General features: G+C 35.4%; 1 protein-coding gene across 3 annotated transcripts in view; it reads right to left on the minus strand.

The window, feature by feature from the left end:
• The window catches only part of LOC139520772 (small ribosomal subunit protein mS39-like), a 64,824-nt gene that overhangs the window by 23,528 nt on the left and 20,848 nt on the right, over positions 1-20,448 (minus strand). The gene's annotated exons all lie outside the window — the stretch shown is intronic.

Raw genomic sequence — 20,448 nt, forward strand, 5'->3', positions numbered from 1 at the left:
GGAAATTCCAACTTCAAAAGTCTCATTCAGACTTGTCAGTGTACAATCCTATTAAGTTTCATCAATTTTGGAGCATTTTGAAATTTTTGAAATTTTTGACATTTGGGATGGTTCCTATGGCAACAGAGACCGTTCCCAAATATTGAATGGCATATACCACATTGGTACATGGGAGGGGACCCATACCATCAAAGTTTCAATCAATTTGACCTACCATTTTAAGAAAGTAAATGCCACTTGAAGGTTTTTAGACCATTTTGACCTGTTTTGCATTGTTTCCATGGTAACGGCAGACATTTTCGAAATTGCAACACCAAATTCCACATCTACCAATGTTGCTCATCATTACTGTGAAGTTTTATAAAATTTGGAGCATTTCCATATTTTTGAAATTTTTGGTGTAGTATCCATGGCAACATAGCAGTTCCAATGATTGCCAAAATCATCCAAAACCAGTATATGCCCGGCACGTACATTGTATCAAAAATATAATGATTCTAAGTTAAAGCATTTCCAAATAATTCATCAAAACCAAAAACTGGAATTTTCCATTATTTTTCGGTTTCCATGGTGATGGCAGCCATTTTTTAGTTCCAAAGTTGCACTGCAACTGGAAAGTCAGGGTTCCTTGTTATAGTGCACCATCATTCAGATTGGTTCCTTTGGCTCTGAGAAAACTGCCGGACAAAACTAGGTGGAAGAATAATAATAATAACTAGATTTGCCATTGCAAGCAATAGCGGATGGCACCCTTCCCCCATTGCCAGGCGGAGCGGCAGCCATTTTGAAAATTCCAAAATCATAGAGTGCATCTACTCATGGCCAATTGTCAATTTTGTAAAGTTTCATTAAGTTTAGAGAACTTTGAAATTTTTTTTATTTTTGCTGTTCCCATGGTAATGGCGGCCATTTTGAATATTCCAAAGTCAAACCCCCCGCTGCAATTTTTTCCCTCCATAATCATATATACCATCATATACCATTTGATGTCTCTAGAATACATTTAACATTGATGTCTGGAATGTTCTGTGAAAATTCAAAGTTTTGACCTTTTTGCATTGTTTCCATGGTATCTACAGATATTTTGGAAATTCCAACGCCAAAATTCCACATCTTCCAATGTTGCTCATCCTTACTGTGAAGTTTCATGAAGTTTGGAGCATTTTGATATTTTTGAAATTTTTGGTATAGTTTCCATGGCAACATAGTAGTTCCAATGAGTGCCAAAATCATCCAACACCTGTATATGGCCGGCACCTACATTGTATCAAAATATAATGTTTCCGAGTTTAAGCATATCAAAACAGTTCACCAAAACAAAAAACAGGATTTTTTCACATTTGTTTCGTTTCCATGGCAACGGCAGCCATCTTGATGGTGCCATACCCCACTGCACTATAGAATGTGGTGGTCTACATTATGGTATAGTTCCATCAATATTGTTCAAGCCAATTCCGAGAAATAGAATGGACAAAAAAGTGTGGAAGAATAAAAATAATAATAATAATAATAATAAGAAAAAAAGAAACGAACAATAACAATATGTCACCCCAACTCCGTTGAGGGTGCCATAACTAGAATTGCCATTGCAAGCAATAGCGGATGTCACCCTTCCCCCAATTGCCACTAAGCGGCAGCCATTTAAAAATTGTTTAACAGTAAATGCACAAATATGCATGGCAATACATTTTTCTGTAAATTTTCAGTACATTCGAAGCAGTTTTAAAATTTCAAATTTCTGCCGTTTCCATGGCAACGGCAGCCATTTTGAAAATTTCAAAGTCTAAAGTCTCATCTTTACTTGTCAGGTAACAATAATATCAAGTTTCATTAAGTTCAAAGCATTTTGAGAATTTTTGACATTTTTCCAGTTTCCATGGCAACGGTAGCCATTTTGGAAATTCCAACTTCAAAAGTCTCATGCAGACTTGACAGTCTACTATCCTATGAAGTTTCATCAATTTTAAAGCATTTTGAAAATTTTGAAAGTTTTGACATTTGTGATGGTTCCTATGGCAACAGAGACCATTCCCAAAATTTAATGGCAAATACCACATTGGTACATGGGAGGGACCATACCATCAAAGTTTCGATCAATTTGACCTACCATTTTAAGAAAGTAAATGCAACTTTAAGGTTTTTTGACCATTTTGACCTGTTTTGCATTGTTTCCATGGTAACGGCAGACATTTTCTAAATTCCAACGCCAAGTTCCACCTCTACCAATGTTGCTCATCGTTACTGTGAAGTTTTATAAAATTTGAAGCATTTCCATATTTTGGAAATTTTTGGTGTAGTATCCATGGCAACATAGCAGTTCCAATGATTGCCAAAATCATCCCAAAGCAGTATATAGTGGGCACCTACATTGTATCAAAATATAATGATTCTAAGTTAAAGCATTTCCAAATAATTCATCAAAACCAAAAACTGGAATTTTCCATTATTTTTCGGTTTCCATGGTGATGGCAGCCATTTTTTAGTTCCAAAGTTGCACTGCAACTGGAAAGTCAGGGTTCCTTGTTATAGTGCACCATCATTCAGATTGGTTCCTTTGGCTCTGAGAAAACTGCCGGACAAAACTAGGTGGAAGAATAATAATAATAATAATAATAATAATAGTGAAAAAGAAACAGAGGAATAGCAATATGTCACCCGACATTGTCGATCGGGTGACATAATAATAATAATAATAGTGAAAAAGAAACAGAGGAATAGCAATATGTCACCCGACATTGTCGATCGGGTGACATAATAACAAAGAAACATAAGAAAAGCAATATGTCACCCGACATTGTCGATCGGGTGACATAACAAAAAAGAAACGTAGAATAACAATATGTCACCCAAACTCCGTTTAGGGTGCCATAATAATAGAGAAAAAGAAACAGAGGAAAAGCAATATGTCACCCGACATTGTCGATCGGGTGACATAACTAGAATTGCCATTGCAAGCAATAGCGGATGTCACCCTTCCCCCTATTGCCACTAAGCGGCAGCCATTTCAAAATTGTTTACCAGTGAATGCACATATATACATGGCAATACATCTTTTTGTACATTTTTAGTACATTCAGAGCATTTTATAAAATTTCACATTTTTGCTGTTTCCATGGCAACGGCAGCCATTTTGAAAATTCCCAAGTCAAAAGTCTCATCTATACATGTGAGTTAACAATAATATTAAGTTTCATAAAATTTGGAGCATTATGAAAATATTTGACATTTCCGCAGTTTCCATGGCAACGTTGGCCATTTTGGAAATTTCAACTTCAAAAGTTTCATGCAGACTTGACAATCAACAATCATAGTAAGTTTCATTACTTTTTGAGCATTTTAAAATTTTTGAAATTTTTGACATTTTGGCTGGTTTCTATGGTTACACAGACAATTCCAAATTTCTAATGGCAGATACCACATTGGTACATGGGAGGGAACATACCATCAGAGTTTCAATGGATTTGACCTACCCTTTTAAGAAAGTAAATGCCACTTTTAGGTGTTTTTGGACCATTTTGACCATTTTTGCATTGTTTCCATGGAAACGGCAGACATTTGGGAAATTCCAACGCCAAATTCCACATCTACCAATGTTGCTCATCGTTACTGTGAAGTTTCATTAAATTTGGAGCATTTCCATATTTTGGAAATTTTTGGTGTAGTATCCATGGCAACATAGCAGTTACATAGTTTCAATGGATTTGACCTACCCTTTTAAGAAAGTAAATGCCACTTTTAGGTGTTTTTGGACCATTTTGACCATTTTTGCATTGTTTCCATGGAAACGGCAGACATTTGGGAAATTCCAACGCCAAATTCCACATCTACCAATGTTGCTCATCGTTACTGTGAAGTTTCATTAAATTTGGAGCATTTCCATATTTTGGAAATTTTTGGTGTAGTATCCATGGCAACATAGCAGTTCCAATGATTGCCAAAATCATCCCAAAACCAGTGTATAGTGGGCACCTACATTGTATCAAAATCTAAAGATTTTAAGCATAACCATTCTCAAATAATTGGCCGAACTCAAAAATTATATTTTTTCACTATTTTTCTGTTTCCATGGTGATGGCAGCCATTTTTTAGTTCCAAAGTTGCACTGCAACTGGAAAGTCAGGGTTCCTTGTTATAGTGCACCATCATTCAGATTGGTTCCTTTGGCTCCAAAAAAACTGCCGGACAAAATTAGGTGGAAGAAAAATAATAATAACTAGAATTGCCATTGCAAGCAATAGCGGATGTCACCCTTCCCCCCATTGCCACTAAGCGGCAGCCATTTCAAAAACTTTTAACAGTGAATGCACATATTTGCATGGCTATACATTTTTCTGTAAATTTTCAGTACATTAAGATCATTTTTAAAAACATGACATTTTTGCTGTTTCCATGGCAACGGCAGCCATTTTGAAATTTTCTAAGTCAAAAGTCTCATCTATACATGCCAGTTTACAATAATATTAAGTTTCATTAAGTTTGGAGCATTTTGAAAATATTTGACATTTTTCCAGTTTCCATGGCAACGGTAGCCATTTTGGAAATTCCAACTTCAAAAGTCTCATGCAGACTTGACAGTCAACAATCATAGTAAGTTTCATTACTTTTTGAGCATTTTGAAATTTTTGAAATTTTTGACATTTTGGCTGGTTTCTATGGTTACACAGACCATTCCAAATTTCTAATGGCAGATACCACATTGGTACATGGGAGGGAACATACCATCAGAGTTTCAATGGATTTGACCTACCCTTTTAAGAAAGTAAATGCCACTTTTAGGTGTTTTTTGGACCATTTTGACCTGTTTGCATTGTTTCCATGGTAACGACAGACATTTTCAAAATTCCAACGCCAAATTCCACATCTTACAATGTTGCTCATCGTTTCTGTAAAGTTTTATTAAATTTGGAGCATTTCCATATTTTGGAAATTTTTGGTGTAGTATCCATGGCAACATAGCAGTTCCAATGATTGCCAAAATCATCCCAAAGCAGTATATGCCCGGCACCTACATTGTATCAAAAGATAATGATTCTAAGTTAAAGCATTTCCAAATAATTCATCAAAACCAAAAACTGTAATTTTCCATTATTTTTCGGTTTCCATGGTGATGGCAGCCATTTTTTAGTTCCAAAGTTGCACTGCAACTGGAAAGTCAGGGTTCCTTGTTATAGTGCACCATCATTCAGATTGGTTCCTTTGGCTCTGAGAAAACTGCCGGACAAAACTAGGTGGAAGAAAAATAATAATAACTAGATTTGTAATTGCTAGCAATAACGGATGGCACCCTTGTCCCCCCATTGCCAGTCGAGCGGCAGCCATTTTGAAAATTTCAAAGTCAAAGAGTGCATTTACACATGCAAGTCATCATTTTTGTAAAATTTCATTAAGTTTGGAGCATTTTGAAATTTTGGACAATTTTGCTGTTTCCATGGTTACGGCAGCCATTTTGGAAATTCCAACTTCTAAATGCAACTCCGCACATGTCAGTCACTATTCCTGTAAAGTTTCATTCAGTTTGAAGCATTTTGATTTTTTTTGGAAATTTTGAACATTTGTCCTGCAACCATGGTTACAGTAGATAATTCCAAAATTCTAAAAGCAGACATCTTATTGCCACATGTCATGTTATATATCAATGCAGTTTCATTTACTTTGTTGCAATACTCTCTGAGAAAATGCAGATTTTATGCATTTTTCCATAGGGTCAATGCAAAACTTGGCCCCAGTTTCCATGACAACGGCGGCCATTTTGGATTATCAAAATATTGTTTTGACATCTTAGCGTACCGGGTAACATTTTTATAAAGTTTCATCCAGCTGAGTGTTATAACGAAAGAGTTAGAATTTTTGATATTTTAGTTGTTTCCATGGTAACGGCAGCCATTTTGAAAATTCCAAAGTCAAATTGGAAATCAGCACATGTCAGTCACCATTCCTGTGGAGTTTCTTCCAGTTTGGAACACTTTGATTTTTTTCGCATTTTTGCTGTTTCCATGGAAACGGCGGCCATCTTTTACCATTCCATACCAAGGTGCACAACTTTACATGGGGGTCCTCATTATAGTAAAGTTCCATCAACATTGGTCCATAGGATTCCGAGAAACACGACGGACAAAATGTGTGGAAGAAGAATAAGAAAAACTAGATTTGTAATTGCTAGCAATAACGGATGGCACCCATCCCCCATTGCCAGGTGAGCGGCAGCCAGTTTGAAAATTCCAAAGTCAAATAGTGCATCTACAGATGTCTAGTAACATTTTTGCAAAGTTTCATTAAGTTTGAAGCATTTTGAAATTTTGGATATTTTTGCTGTTTCCATGGTAACGGCGGCCATTTTGAAAATTCCAAACTCAAAAGTCAAGTCTACATAAGCTAGGCAACATTTGTTATAAGTTTTATAAAATTTAAAGCATTTTGAAGTTTTTCATATTTTTGCTGTTTCAATGGTAACGGCGGCCATTTTGAATATTCCAAAGTCAAACCCCTGCTGCAATTTTTTTCCTCCATAATCATATACCATTTAATGTCTCTAGAATAAATTTAACATTGATGTTCTGGAATGTTCTGTGAAAATTCAAAGTTTTGACCTTTTTGCATTGTTTCCAAGGTAACAACAGATATTTTGGAAATTCCAACGCCAAATTCCACATCTTCCAATGTTGCTCATCGTTTCTGTGAAGTTTCCTGAATTTTGGAGCATTTTGAAAATTTCGAAATTTTTGGTGTAGTTTCCATGGCAACATAGTAGTTCCAATGAGTGCCAAAATCACCTTACACCTGTATATAGTGGGCACCTCCTTTGAATTAAAATATAATGATTCTGAGTTAAAGCATATCCAAACAGTTCACCAAAAACAAAAACTGTATTTTTTCACATTTGCTCCGTTTCTATGGTAACGGCAGCCATCTTGAACCATTCCATGCTTCCTGCATTTCTGCATATGGGGGTCCTTATTATAGTAAAGTTCCATCAACTTTGGTCTTTTTGATTTCGAGAAATCGCCTGGACAAAAAGTGTTGCAAGAAAAATAATAATAATAATAAGAAAAAAAAGAAACGTAGAATAACAATATGTCACCCCAACTCCGTTGAGGGTGCCATAATAAGAAAAAAAAGAAACGTAGAATAACAATATGTCACCCCAACTCCGTTGAGGGTGCCATAACTAGAATTGCCATTGCAAGCAATAGCGGATGTCACCCTTCCCCCCATTGCCACTAAGCGGCAGCCATTTCAAACTTGTTTAACAATAAATGCACAAATATGCATGGCTATTCATCTTTTTGTAAATTTTCAGTATATTCAGAGCATTTTAAAGTATTTCACATTTATACCGTTTCCATGGCAACGGCAGCCATTTTGAAAATTTCGAAGTCAAAAGTTTCATCTTTACTTGCCAGTTAACAATAATACCAAGTTTCATTAAGTTCAAAGCATTTTTAGAATTTTTGACATTTTTGCAGTTTCCATGGCAACGGTGGCCGTTTTGGAAATTCCAAAGTCAAAAGTCTCATCCAGACTTGCCAGTCAACTATCATATTAAGTTTGATAAATTTTGGAGCATTTTGAAATTTTTGAAATATTTGGTCCTGTATCCATGGTAACAGAGTAGTTCCAATGATTGTCAAAATATATCAAAAACTGTATATAGTGGATAACTATATTGTGTAAAAATTTGTTGATTTCAAGTTCAAGCATATCAAAATTATTCACCAAACCCTGAAGTTTTTAGAGCATTTTGACACTTATGCTCTGTTTCCATGGTAACGGAAGACATTTTGGAAATTCCAACGCCAAATTCCACATCTACCAATGTTGCTCATCGTTACCATTAAGTTTCAAAAAATTTGGAGCATTTTGATATTTTTGAAATTTTTGGTGCAGTTTCCATGGCAACATATGTAGTTCCAATGATTGCCAAAATCATCCAAAACCAGTATATGGCTGGCACCTACATTGTATCAAAATATGATGATTCTAAGTTTAAGAATCTCCAAATTATTCACCAAAACCAAAAACTGGAATTTTTCACAATTATTCTGTTTCCATGGAAACGGCAGCCATTTTTTATGGTGTTAGACCCACCTGCACCCCGAAATTTTTTGTTCCACCTTATAGTGAACTATCATTAAGATTGGTTCCATTTCACTCCAAAAAACATGCCGGACAAAATAGGTGGAAGTATAATAATAACTAGAATTGCCATTGCAAGCAATAGCGGATGTCACCCTTCCCCCTATTGCCACTAAGCGGCAGCCATTTTAAACTTGTTTAACAGTAAATGCACAAATATGCATGGCTATTCATCTTTTTGTAAATTTTCAGTATATTCAGAGCATTTTAAAGTATTTCACATTTATACCGTTTCCATGGCAACGGCAGCCATTTTGAAAATTTCAAAGTCAAAAGTCTCATCTTAACTTGTCAGTTACCAATAATATAAAATTTCATTAAGTTAAAACCATTTTGAGAATTTTTGACATTTTTGCAGTTTCCATGGCAACCGTGGCCATTTTGGAAATTCCAACTTCAAAAGTCATATCTAGACTTGACAGTTAACAATCATATCAAGTTTCATCAATTTTGAAGCATTCTGAAATTTTTGCTCCTGTATCCATGGTAACATAGTAGTTCCAATGATTATCCAAATCATTCAAAACCTGTATATAGTGGACAACTATATTGCATAAAAATTTGATGATTTTAAGTTCAAGCATACCAAAGTTATTCACCAAACCCGAAAGTTTTTGGAACATTTTGACCTTTTTGCATTGTTTCCATGGAAACGGCAGACATTTTGGAAATTCCAACGCCAAATTCCACATCTACCAAAGTTGCTCATCGTTATGCTAAAGTTTCAAAAAAATTGGAGCATTTCCATATTTTTGAAATTTTTGTTGTAGTTTCCATGGCAACATAGCAGTTCCAAAATGTGCCAAAATCATCCAAAACCAGTATATAGTGGGCACCTACATTGTATTGAAATCTAAAGATTTTAAGTTTAAGCATTCTCAAATAATTCAAGGAACTACAAAATTATATTTTTTCACCATTTTTCCGTTTCCATGGTGATGGCAGCCATTTTTTAGTTCCAAAGTTGCACAGACTCTGGGGAGTCAGGGTTCCTTGTTATAGTGCACCATCATTCGGATTGGTACTTTTGGCTCTGAGAAAGCGGGCGGACAAAATTAGGTGGAAGTATAATAATAATAATACAGAAAAAGAAACAGAGGAAAAGCAATATGTCACCCGACATTGTCGATCGGGTGACATAATAATAATACAGAAAAAGAAACAGAGGAAAAGCAATATGTCACCCGACATTGTCGATCGGGTGACATAATAACTAGAATTGCCATTGCAAGCAATAGCGGATGTCACCCTTCCCCCAATGGCCACTAAGCAGCAGCCATTTCAAAATTGTTTAACAGTGAATGCACATATATGCATCGCAGTACATCTTTCTGTAAATTTTCAGTACATTGAGAGCATTTTAGAAAATTTCACATTTTTGCTGTTTCCATGGCAACGGCAGCCATTTTGAAAATTCCAAAGTCAAAAGTCTCATCTATACATGCAAGTTAACAATAATATTAAGTTTCATAAAGTTTGGAGCATTTTGAAAATATTTGATATTTCCGCAGTTTCCATGGCAACGGTGGCCATTTTGGAAATTCCAACTTCAAAAGTCTCATTCAGACTTCTCAGTGTACAATCCTATTAAGTTTCATCAATTTTGGAGCATTTTGAAATTTTTCAAATTTTTGACATTTGGGATGGTTCCTATGGCAACAGAGACCGTTCCCAAAATTGAATGGCATATACCACATTGGTACATGGGAAGGACCATACCATCAAAGTTTCAATCAATTTGACCTACCATTTTAAGAAAGTAAATGCCACTTGAAGGTTTTTAGACCATTTTGACCTGTTTTGCATTGTTTCCATGGTAACGGCAGACATTTTCGAAATTGCAACACCAAATTCCACATCTACCAATGTTGCTCATCATTACTGTGAAGTTTTATAAAATTTGGAGCATTTCCATATTTTTGAAATTTTTGGTGTAGTATCCATGGCAACATAGCAGTTCCAATGATTGCCAAAATCATCCAAAACCAGTATATGCCCGGCACCTACATTGTATCAAAATATAATGATTCTAAGTTAAAGCATTTCCAAATAATTCATCAAAACCAAAAACTGGAATTTTCCATTATTTTTCGGTTTCCATGGTGATGGCAGCCATTTTTTAGTTCCAAAGTTGCACTGCAACTGGAAAGTCAGGGTTCCTTGTTATAGTGCACCATCATTCAGATTGGTTCCTTTGGCTCTGAGAAAACTGCCGGACAAAACTAGGTGGAAGAATAATAATAATAACTAGAATTGCCATTGCAAGCAATAGCGGATGTCACCCTTCCCCCCATTGCCACTAAGCGGCAGCCATTTCAAAAACTTTTAACAGTGAATGCACATATATGCATGGCAATACATCTTTCCGTAAATTTTCAGTACATTCACAGCATTTTAAAAATTTCACATTTCTGCCGTTTCCATAGCAACGGCAGCCATTTTGAAAATTTCAAAGTCAAAAGTCTCATCTATACATTTCAGTTAACAATAATATTAAGTTTCATTAAGTTTGGAGCATTTTGAAAATATTTGACATTTCTGCAGTTTCCATGGCAACGGTGGCCATTTTGGAAATTCCAACTTCAAAAGTCTGATGCAGTCTTGACAGTGAACAATCATATTAAGTTTCATTAATTTTGGAGCATTCTGAAATTTTTGAAATATTTGATCCTGTATCCATGGTAACATAGTAGTTCCAATGATTGTCAAAAACATTCAAAACCTGGATATAGTGGACAACTATATTGCATTAAAATTTGATGATTTTAAGTTCAAGCATACCAAAGTTATTCACCAAACCCGGACGTATTTTGAGCATTTTGACCTTTTTGCACTGTTTCCATGGAAACGGCAGACATTTTGGAAATTCCAACGCCAAATTCCACATCTACCAAAGTTGCTCATCGTTATGGTAAAGTTTCAAAAAATTTGGAGCATTTTGAAATTTTTGAAATTTTTGGTGTAGTTTCCATGGCAACATAGTAGTTCCAATGATTGCCAAAATCATCCAAAACCAGTATATGGGTGGCACCTTCATTGTATTAAAATATGATGATTCTGAGTTTAAGCATCTCCAAATTATTCCAAAAAAACAAAAAGTGGAATTTTTCACAATTGTTCCGTTTCCATGGAAACGACAGCCATTTTTTATGGTCTTAGACCCTACTGCAACCCGCAATTTTGTGTTCCCTATTATACTTAACTATCATTAAGATTGGTTCCATTGGCTCCGAGAAAAGTGGCGGACAAAATAGTTGGAAGAATAATAATAATAACAAAGAAACAGAGGAAAAGCAATATGTCACCCGACATTGTCGATCGGGTGACATAACTAGAATTGCCATTGCAAGCAATAGCGGATGTCACCCTTCCCCCAATGGCCACTAAGCGGCAGCCATTTCAAAATTGTTTAACAGTGAATGCACATGTATGCATTGCAGTACATCTTTCTGTAAATTTTCAGTACATTGAGAGCATTTTAGAAAATTTCACATTTTTGCTGTTTCCATGGCAACGGCAGCCATTTTGAAAATTCCGAAGTCAAAAGTCTCATCTATACATGCAAGTTAACAATAATATTAAGTTTCATAAAGTTTGGAGCATTTTGAAAATATTTGACATTTCCGCAGTTTCCATGGCAACGGTGGCCATTTTGGAAATTCCAACTTCTAAAGTCTTATTCAGACTTGTCAGTGTACAATCATATTAAGTTTCATCAATTTTGGAGCATTTTGAATTTTTTGAAATTTTTGACATTTGGGATGGTTCCTATGGCAACAGAGACCGTTCCCAAAATTGAATGGCATATACCACATTGGTACATGGGAGGGACCATACCATCAAAGTGTCAATCAATTTGACCTACCATTTTAAGAAAGTAAATGCCACTTAAAGGTTTTTGGACCATTTTGACCTGTTTTGCATTGTTTCCATGGTAACGGCAGACATTTTCGATATTGCAACACCAAATTCCACCTCTACCAATGTTGCTAATCATTACTGTGAAGTTTTATAAAATTTGGAGCATTTCTATATTTTTGAAATTTTTGGTGTAGTATCCATGGCAACATAGCAGTTCCAATGATTGCCAAAATCATCCAAAACCGGTATATGCCCGGCACCTACATTGTATCAAAATATAATGATTCTAAGTTAAAGCATTTCCAAATAATTCATCAAAACCAAAAACTGGAATTTTCCATTATTTTTCGGTTTCCATGGTGATGGCAGCCATTTTTTAGTTCCAAAGTTGCACTGCAACTGGAAAGTCAGGGTTCCTTGTTATAGTGCACCATCATTCAGATTGGTTCCATTGGCTCTGAGAAAACTGCCGGACAAAACTAGGTGGAAGAATAATAATAACTAGAATTGCCATTGCAAGCAATAGCGGATGTCACCCTTCCCCTCATTGCCACTAAGCGGCACCCATTTTAAAACAACTTAACAGTGAATGCAGATCTATGAATTGCGATATATCTTTCTGTAAATTTTCAATACAATAAGAGCATTGTCAAAAGTTTCACATTTCTGCTGTTTCCATGGCAACGGCAGCCATTTTGAAAATTCCGAAGTCAAAAGTCTCATCTATACATGCCAGTAAACAATAATATTAAGTTTCATTAAGTTTGGAGCATTTTGAAAATATTTGACATTTCTGCAGTTTCCATGGCAACGGTAGCCATTTTGGAAATTCCAACTTCAAAAGTCTCATGCAGACTAGACAGTCAACAAATATATTAAGTTTCATCAAGTTTGAAGCATTTTGAAGTTTTTGAAATTTTTGACATTTTGGCTGGTTTCTATGGTAACACAGACCATTCCAAATTTTTAATGGCAGATACTCCATTGGTACATGGAAGGGAACATACCATCAGAGTTTCAATGAATTTGACCTACCATTTTAAGGAAGTAAATGCCACTTTTAAGGTTTTTTAAAGCGTTTTGACCATTTTTGCCTTGTTTCCATGGTAACACATGACATTTTCAAAATTCCAACGCCAAATTGCACATCTACCAATGTTGCTCATCGTTCCTGTGAAGTTTCATTAAATTTGGAGCATTTTGATATTTTGGAAATTTTTGGTGTAGTATCCATGGCAACATAGTAGTTCCAATGAATGCCAAAAATCATCCAAAACAAGTATATAGTGGGCACCTACATTGTATCAAAATATAATGATTCTAAGTCTAAGCATCTCCAAATAATTCCCTAAAACCAAAAAGTGGAATTTTTCACAATTTTTCCGTTTCCATGGTAACGGCAGCCATTTTTAATGGTCCTATGACCTACTGCAACCCGAAATTTTGTGTTCCTCATTATAGTTGACTATCACTAAGATTGGTTCCATTGCCTTCAAAAAATCTGCCGGACAAAAATCATTGGAAGAATAAGAATAATAACTAGATTTGCCATTGCAAGCAATAGCGGATGGCACCCTTCCCCCATTGCCAGGCGAGCGGCAGCCATTTTGAAAATTCCAAAGTCAAAGAGCTCATCTACAGATGTCTATTAACATTCTTGTAAAGTTATATCAATTTTTGAGCATTTTGAAAATTTTTTAAATTTTTGCTATTTCCATGGTAACGGGTACCATTTCCAAAATTCCAAAGACAGGTGCCACTTTGGGACATGCCATGTTACATATCCATGAAGTTGTTGAAGGTTTGATCTTATATTGTTGCAGGAAATGCAGCTTCAATGTGTTTTCCCATAGGGCCAATGTTAAACTTTCGCCCTGTTTCCATGACAATGGCGGCCATTTTGGAATTTCCTAATATTGTCACAACATCTAGACATACCAAGGAACATTACCATAAAGTTTCATCCAACTAGGTCTTATAATGAAAGATTTACAATTTGCATTTTTTTTCACATTTTATCAGTTTCCATGGCAACAGCAGCCATCTTGATGATGCCATACCCTGTTTGCAAAACTTCATATGCTGGGTAACATTATGGTATAGTTCCATGACCATTCAATCATACAGTGCCAAGATATGGCTTGGACAAAAAGCGTGGAAGAAAAATAAAAATAACTAGAATTGCCATTGCAAGCAATAGCGGATGTCACCCTTCCCCTCATTGCCACTAAGCGGCAGCCATTTCATAACAACTTAACAGTGAATGCAGATCTATGAATTGCGAAATATCTTTTTGTAAATTTTCAGTACAATAAGATCATTGTCAAAAGTTTCACATTTCTGCTGTTTCCATGGCAACGGCAGCCATTTTGAAAATTCCAAAGTCAAAAGTCTCATCTATACATGCCAGTTGACAATAATATTAAGTTTCATTAAGTTTGGAGCATTTTGAAAATATTTAACATTTCTGCAGTTTCCATGGCAACGGTGGCCATTTTGGAAATTCCAACTCCAAAAGTCTCATGCAGACGTGACAGTGAACAATCATATTAAGTTTCATTACCTTTTGAGCATTTTGAAATTTTTGAAATTTTTGACATTTTGGCTGGTTTCTATGGTAACACAGACCATTCCAAATTTGTAATGGCAGATTCCACATTGGTACATGGGAGGGAACATACCATAAGAGTTTCAATGGATTTGACCTACCATTTTAAGGAAGTAAATGGCACTTTTTAAGGTTTTTTAAGCGTTTTGACCATTTTTGCCTTGTTTCCATGGTAACACAAGACATTTTCGAAATTCCAACGCCAAATAACACATCTACCAAAGTTGCTCATCGTTACTGTAAAGTTTCAAAAAATTTGGAGCATTTTGATATTTTTGAAATTTTTGGTGTAGTATCCATGGCAACATAGTAGTTCCAATGAATGCCAAAAATCATCCAAAAGAAGTATATAGTGGGCACCTACATTGTATCAAAATATAATGATTCTGAGTTTAAGCATCTCCAAATTATTCACCAAAACCCAAAAATATAATTTTTCACATTTGTTCCGTTTCCATGGTAACGGCAGCCATTTTTAATGGTCTTATGACCTACTGCAACCCGGAATTTTGTGTTCCTCATTATAGTCAACTATCATTAAGATTGGTTCCATTGTCTCCAAGAAAACTGCCGGACAAAATCATTGGAAGAATAATAATAATAATAGTAAAGAAACAGAGGAAAAGCAATATGTCACCCGACATTGTCGATCGGGTGACATAATAACTAGAATTGCTATTGCAAGCAATAGCGGATGTCACCCTTCGCCCTATTGCCACTAAGCGGCAGCCATTTCAAAATTGTTTAACAGTGAATGCACATATATAAATGGCAATACATCTTTCTGTAAACTTTCAGTACATTCAGAGCATTTTAGAAAATTTCACATTTTTGCTGTTTCCATGGCAACAACAGCCATTTTGAAAATTCCAAAGTCAAAAGTCTCATATGTACATGCGAGTTAACAATAATATTAAGTTTCATAAAATTTGGAGCATTATGAAAATATTAGACATTTCCGCAGTTTCCATGGCAACGGTGGCCATTTTGGAAATTTCAACTTCAAAAGTCTCATGCAGACTTGACAGTCAACAACCATAGTAAGTTTCATTACTTTTTGAGCATTTTGAAATTTTTGAAATTTTTGACATTTTGACTGGTTTCTATGGTTACACAGACCATTCCAAATTTCTAATGGCAGATACCACATTGGTACATGGGAGGGAACATACCATCAGAGTTTCAATGGATTTGACCTACCCTTTTAAGAAAGTAAATGCCACTTTTAGGTGTTTTTGGACCATTTTGACCATTTTTGCATTGTTTCCATGGAAACGGCAGACATTTGGGAAATTCCAACGCCAAATTCCACATCTACCAATGTTGCTCATCGTTACTGTGAAGTTTCATTAAATTTGGAGCATTTCCATATTTTCGAAATTTTTGGTGTAGTATCCATGGCAACATAGCAGTTCCAATGATTGCCAAAATCATCCCAAAACCAGTGTATAGTGGGCACCTACATTGTATTAAAATCTAAAGATTTTAAGCATAACCATTCTCAAATAATTGGCCGAACTCTAAAATTATATTTTTTCACTATTTTTCTGTTTCCATGGTGATGGCAGCCATTTTTTAGTCCCAAAGTTGCACTGCAACTGGAAAGTCAGGGTTCCTTGTTATAGTGCACCATCATTCAGATTGGTTCCTTTGGCTCTGAGAAAGCGGCCGGACAAAATTAGGTGGAAGAAAAATAATAATAATAATACGGAAAAAGAAACAGAGGAAAAGCAATATGTCACCCGACATTGTCGATCGGGTGACATAATAATAATAATAATAGTGAAAAAGAAACAGAGGAATAGCAATATGTCACCCGACATTGTCGATCGGGTGACATAATAATAATAACTAGATTTGCCATTGCAAGCAATAGCGGATGGCACCCTTCCCCTATTGCCAGGTGAGCGGTAGCCATGGTAACGGCGGCCATTTTGGAAATTCCAAACTCAAAAGTCAAGTCTACATTAGCTGAGCAACATTTGTTATAAGTTTCAATAAATTTGAAGCATTTTGAAGTTTTTTGTATTTTTGCTGTTTCCATGGTAACCACGGCCATTTTGAATATTCCAAAGTCAAACCCCCGCTGCAATTTTTTCCCTCCACAATCATATACCATTTAATGTCTCTAGAATAAATTAAACATTGATGTTCTAGAATGTTCTGTGAAAATTCAAAGTTTTGACCTTTTTGCATTGTTTCCATGGTAACAAGAGCGATTTTGGAAATTCCAACGCCAAATTCCACATCTTCCAATGTTGCTCATCGTTACTGTGAAGTTTCATTAAGTTTGGAACATTTTGAGATTTTTGAATTTTTTGGAGTTGTTTCCATGGCAACATAGTAGTTCCAATGAGTGCCAAAATCATACAACACCTGTATATAGTGGGCACCTACATTGTATTAAAATATAATGATTCTGAGTTAAATAGTATTCAAATAGTTCACCAAAACAAAAAACTGGATTTTTTCACATTTGTTTCGTTTCCATGGTAACGGCAGCCATCTTGACGGTGCCATACCCAGTTCGCAAAACTTCGTATGCTGGGTAACATTATGGTATAGTTCCATCACCATTGGAGCATACAGTGCCAAGATATGGACTGGACAAAAAGCGTGGAAGAAAAATAAAAATAATAAGAAAAAAAGAAACGTAGAATAACAATACGTCACCCCAACTCCGTTGAGGGTGCCATAATAATAGTGAAAAAGAAACAGAGGAATAGCAATATGTCACCCGACATTGTCGATCGGGTGACATAATAATAACTAGAATTGCCATTGCAAGCAATAGCGGATGTCACCCTTCCCCCTATTGCCACTAAGCGGCAGCCATTTTAAACTTGTTTAACAGTAAATGCACAAATATGCATGGCTATTCATCTTTTTGTAAATTTTCAGTATATTCAGAGCATTTTAAAGTATTTCACATTTATACCGTTTCCATGGCAACGGCAGCCATTTTGAAAATTTCAAAGTCAAAAGTCTCATCTTAACTTGTCAGTTACCAATAATATAAAATTTCATTAAGTTAAAACCATTTTGAGAATTTTTGACATTTTTGCAGTTTCCATGGCAACCGTGGCCATTTTGGAAATTCCAACTTCAAAAGTCATATCTAGACTTGACAGTTAACAATCATATCAAGTTTCATCAATTTTGAAGCATTCTGAAATTTTTGCTCCTGTATCCATGGTAACATAGTAGTTCCAATGATTATCCAAATCATTCAAAACCTGTATATAGTGGACAACTATATTGCATAAAAATTTGATGATTTTAAGTTCAAGCATACCAAAGTTATTCACCAAACCCGAAAGTTTTTGGAACATTTTGACCTTTTTGCATTGTTTCCATGGAAACGGCAGACATTTTGGAAATTCCAACGCCAAATTCCACATCTACCAAAGTTGCTCATCGTTATGCTAAAGTTTCAAAAAAATTGGAGCATTTCCATATTTTTGAAATTTTTGTTGTAGTTTCCATGGCAACATAGCAGTTCCAAAATGTGCCAAAATCATCCAAAACCAGTATATAGTGGGCACCTACATTGTATTGAAATCTAAAGATTTTAAGTTTAAGCATTCTCAAATAATTCAAGGAACTACAAAATTATATTTTTTCACCATTTTTCCGTTTCCATGGTGATGGCAGCCATTTTTTAGTTCCAAAGTTGCACAGACTCTGGGGAGTCAGGGTTCCTTGTTATAGTGCACCATCATTCGGATTGGTACTTTTGGCTCTGAGAAAGCGGGCGGACAAAATTAGGTGGAAGTATAATAATAATAACTAGAATTGCCATTGCAAGCAATAGCGGATGTCACCCTTCCCCCAATTGCCACTAAGCGACAGCCATTTCAAAATTGTTTAACAGTGAATGCACATATATGCATAGCAATACATCTTTCTGTAAATTTTCAGTACATTGAGAGCATTCTAAAAAATTTCACATTTCTACTGTTTCCATGGCAACGGCAGCCATTTTGAAAATTTCGAAGTAAAAAGTCTCATCTTTACTTGCCAGTTAACAATAATATCAAGTTTCATTAAGTTCAAAGCATTTAGAGAATTTTTTACTTTTTTGCAGTTTCCATGGCAACGGTGTCCATTTTGGAAATTCCATAGTCAAAAGTCTGATCCAGACTTGCTAGTCAACAATCATATTAAGTTTGATCAATTTAGGAGCATTTTGAAATTTTTGAAATATTTGGTCCTGTATCCATGGTAACAGAAGAGTTCCAATGATTGTCAAAATCATTCAAAAGCTGTATATAGTGGACAACTATATTGTGTAAAAATTTGATGATTGCAAGTTCTAGCATACCAAAATTATTTACCAAACCCTGAGGTTTTTAGAGCATTTTGACACTTATGCACTGTTTCCATGGTAACGGCAGACATTTTGGAAATTCCAATGCCAAATTACGCATCTACCAAAGTTGCTCATCGTTACTATGAAGTTTCAAAAAATTTGGAGCATTTTGAAATTTTTGAAATTTTTGGGGTAGTTTCCATGGCAACATAGTGGTTCCAATGATTGCCAATATCATCCAAAACCAATATATGGCTGGCACCTACATTGTAATAAAATATGATGATTCTGAGTTTAAGCATCTCTAAATTATTCACAAAACCAAAAACTGGAATTTTTCACAATTGTTCCGTTTCCATGGAAACGGCAGCCATTTTTTATGGTCTTAGACCCTACTGCAACCCGAAATTTTGTGTTCCTCCTTATAGTGAATTATCATTAAGATTGGTCCCATTTTACTCCAAAAAACCTGTCGGACAAAAAAAGGTGGAAGAATAATAATAATAACAAAGAAACATAAGAAAAGCAATATGTCACCCGACATTGTCGATCGGGTGACATAATAATACAGAAAAAGAAACAGAGGAAAAGCAATATGTCACCCGACATTGTCGATCGGGTGACATAATAATAGGGAAAAAAAAACAGAGGAAAAGCAATATGTCACCCGACTTTGTCGATCGGGTGACATAATAATAATACAGAAAAAGAAACAGAGGAAAAGCAATATGTCACCCGACATTGTCGATCGGGTGACATAATAAAAATAATAAGAACTGACCAAAAACAATAAGTCTCCAAACTTTGTTTGGGAGACTTAAAAATCTGAGGTTCAATAGAATAACAACAACTATTAAAGATCTGGAAGAAAAACAAATAAGTCAGTGTGATGTGATCTGTGGCACTTTATCTTTCTTTCAAAAATAAACATGAAGAAATATATAATTTTCTGGTCTACATGGGTGTAAATGGTAAGAAACCAGACATTTTGCCTGAAATTTTAGCTTCTGAAATCTTCAAATGTTGTCAGTGTTCTATTTCCTCAATACACATGTATTTACCTGACATGTGTTTATTTATCATACTACAGTAAAACCTGTATAAACCGGCCGGCTACGGGACCATGAAAAAAGGCCGGTTTGGACAGTGAGCCGGTTTATTCAGGTTTCTGTTTTGACCGGAAGTTAATGACTTGTGACGTCCGACATTTTGCATGAAAAAATTCTCTCTGATTGTAAATTATATCTGATAAATTAAAATACTTTCACTTCGTTTTTCATTGTTTGCATTTGCATCATAATGCTCGCATTGTTTGGATTGTAAGACGAGAGTTTCGATTTACTCCCATGATCAATAATTTGAAATGTTGGAATGGCCGATTAAAAAGCCAGAATATTATCAAACGTAATGTCATCACTTTCGAAACGTTGTCGTACAGTGTACAATATCCATTGATTGTTGTCATCCGGGTGTTTTTCATTATCACAACAAGGAACCAAGGATTTCGAAATTACGATGTGAACTTTTTACTTCG

Source organism: Mytilus edulis, chromosome 4 (assembly GCF_963676685.1).
Source record: "Mytilus edulis chromosome 4, xbMytEdul2.2, whole genome shotgun sequence".
Taxonomy (NCBI): domain Eukaryota; kingdom Metazoa; phylum Mollusca; class Bivalvia; order Mytilida; family Mytilidae; genus Mytilus; species Mytilus edulis.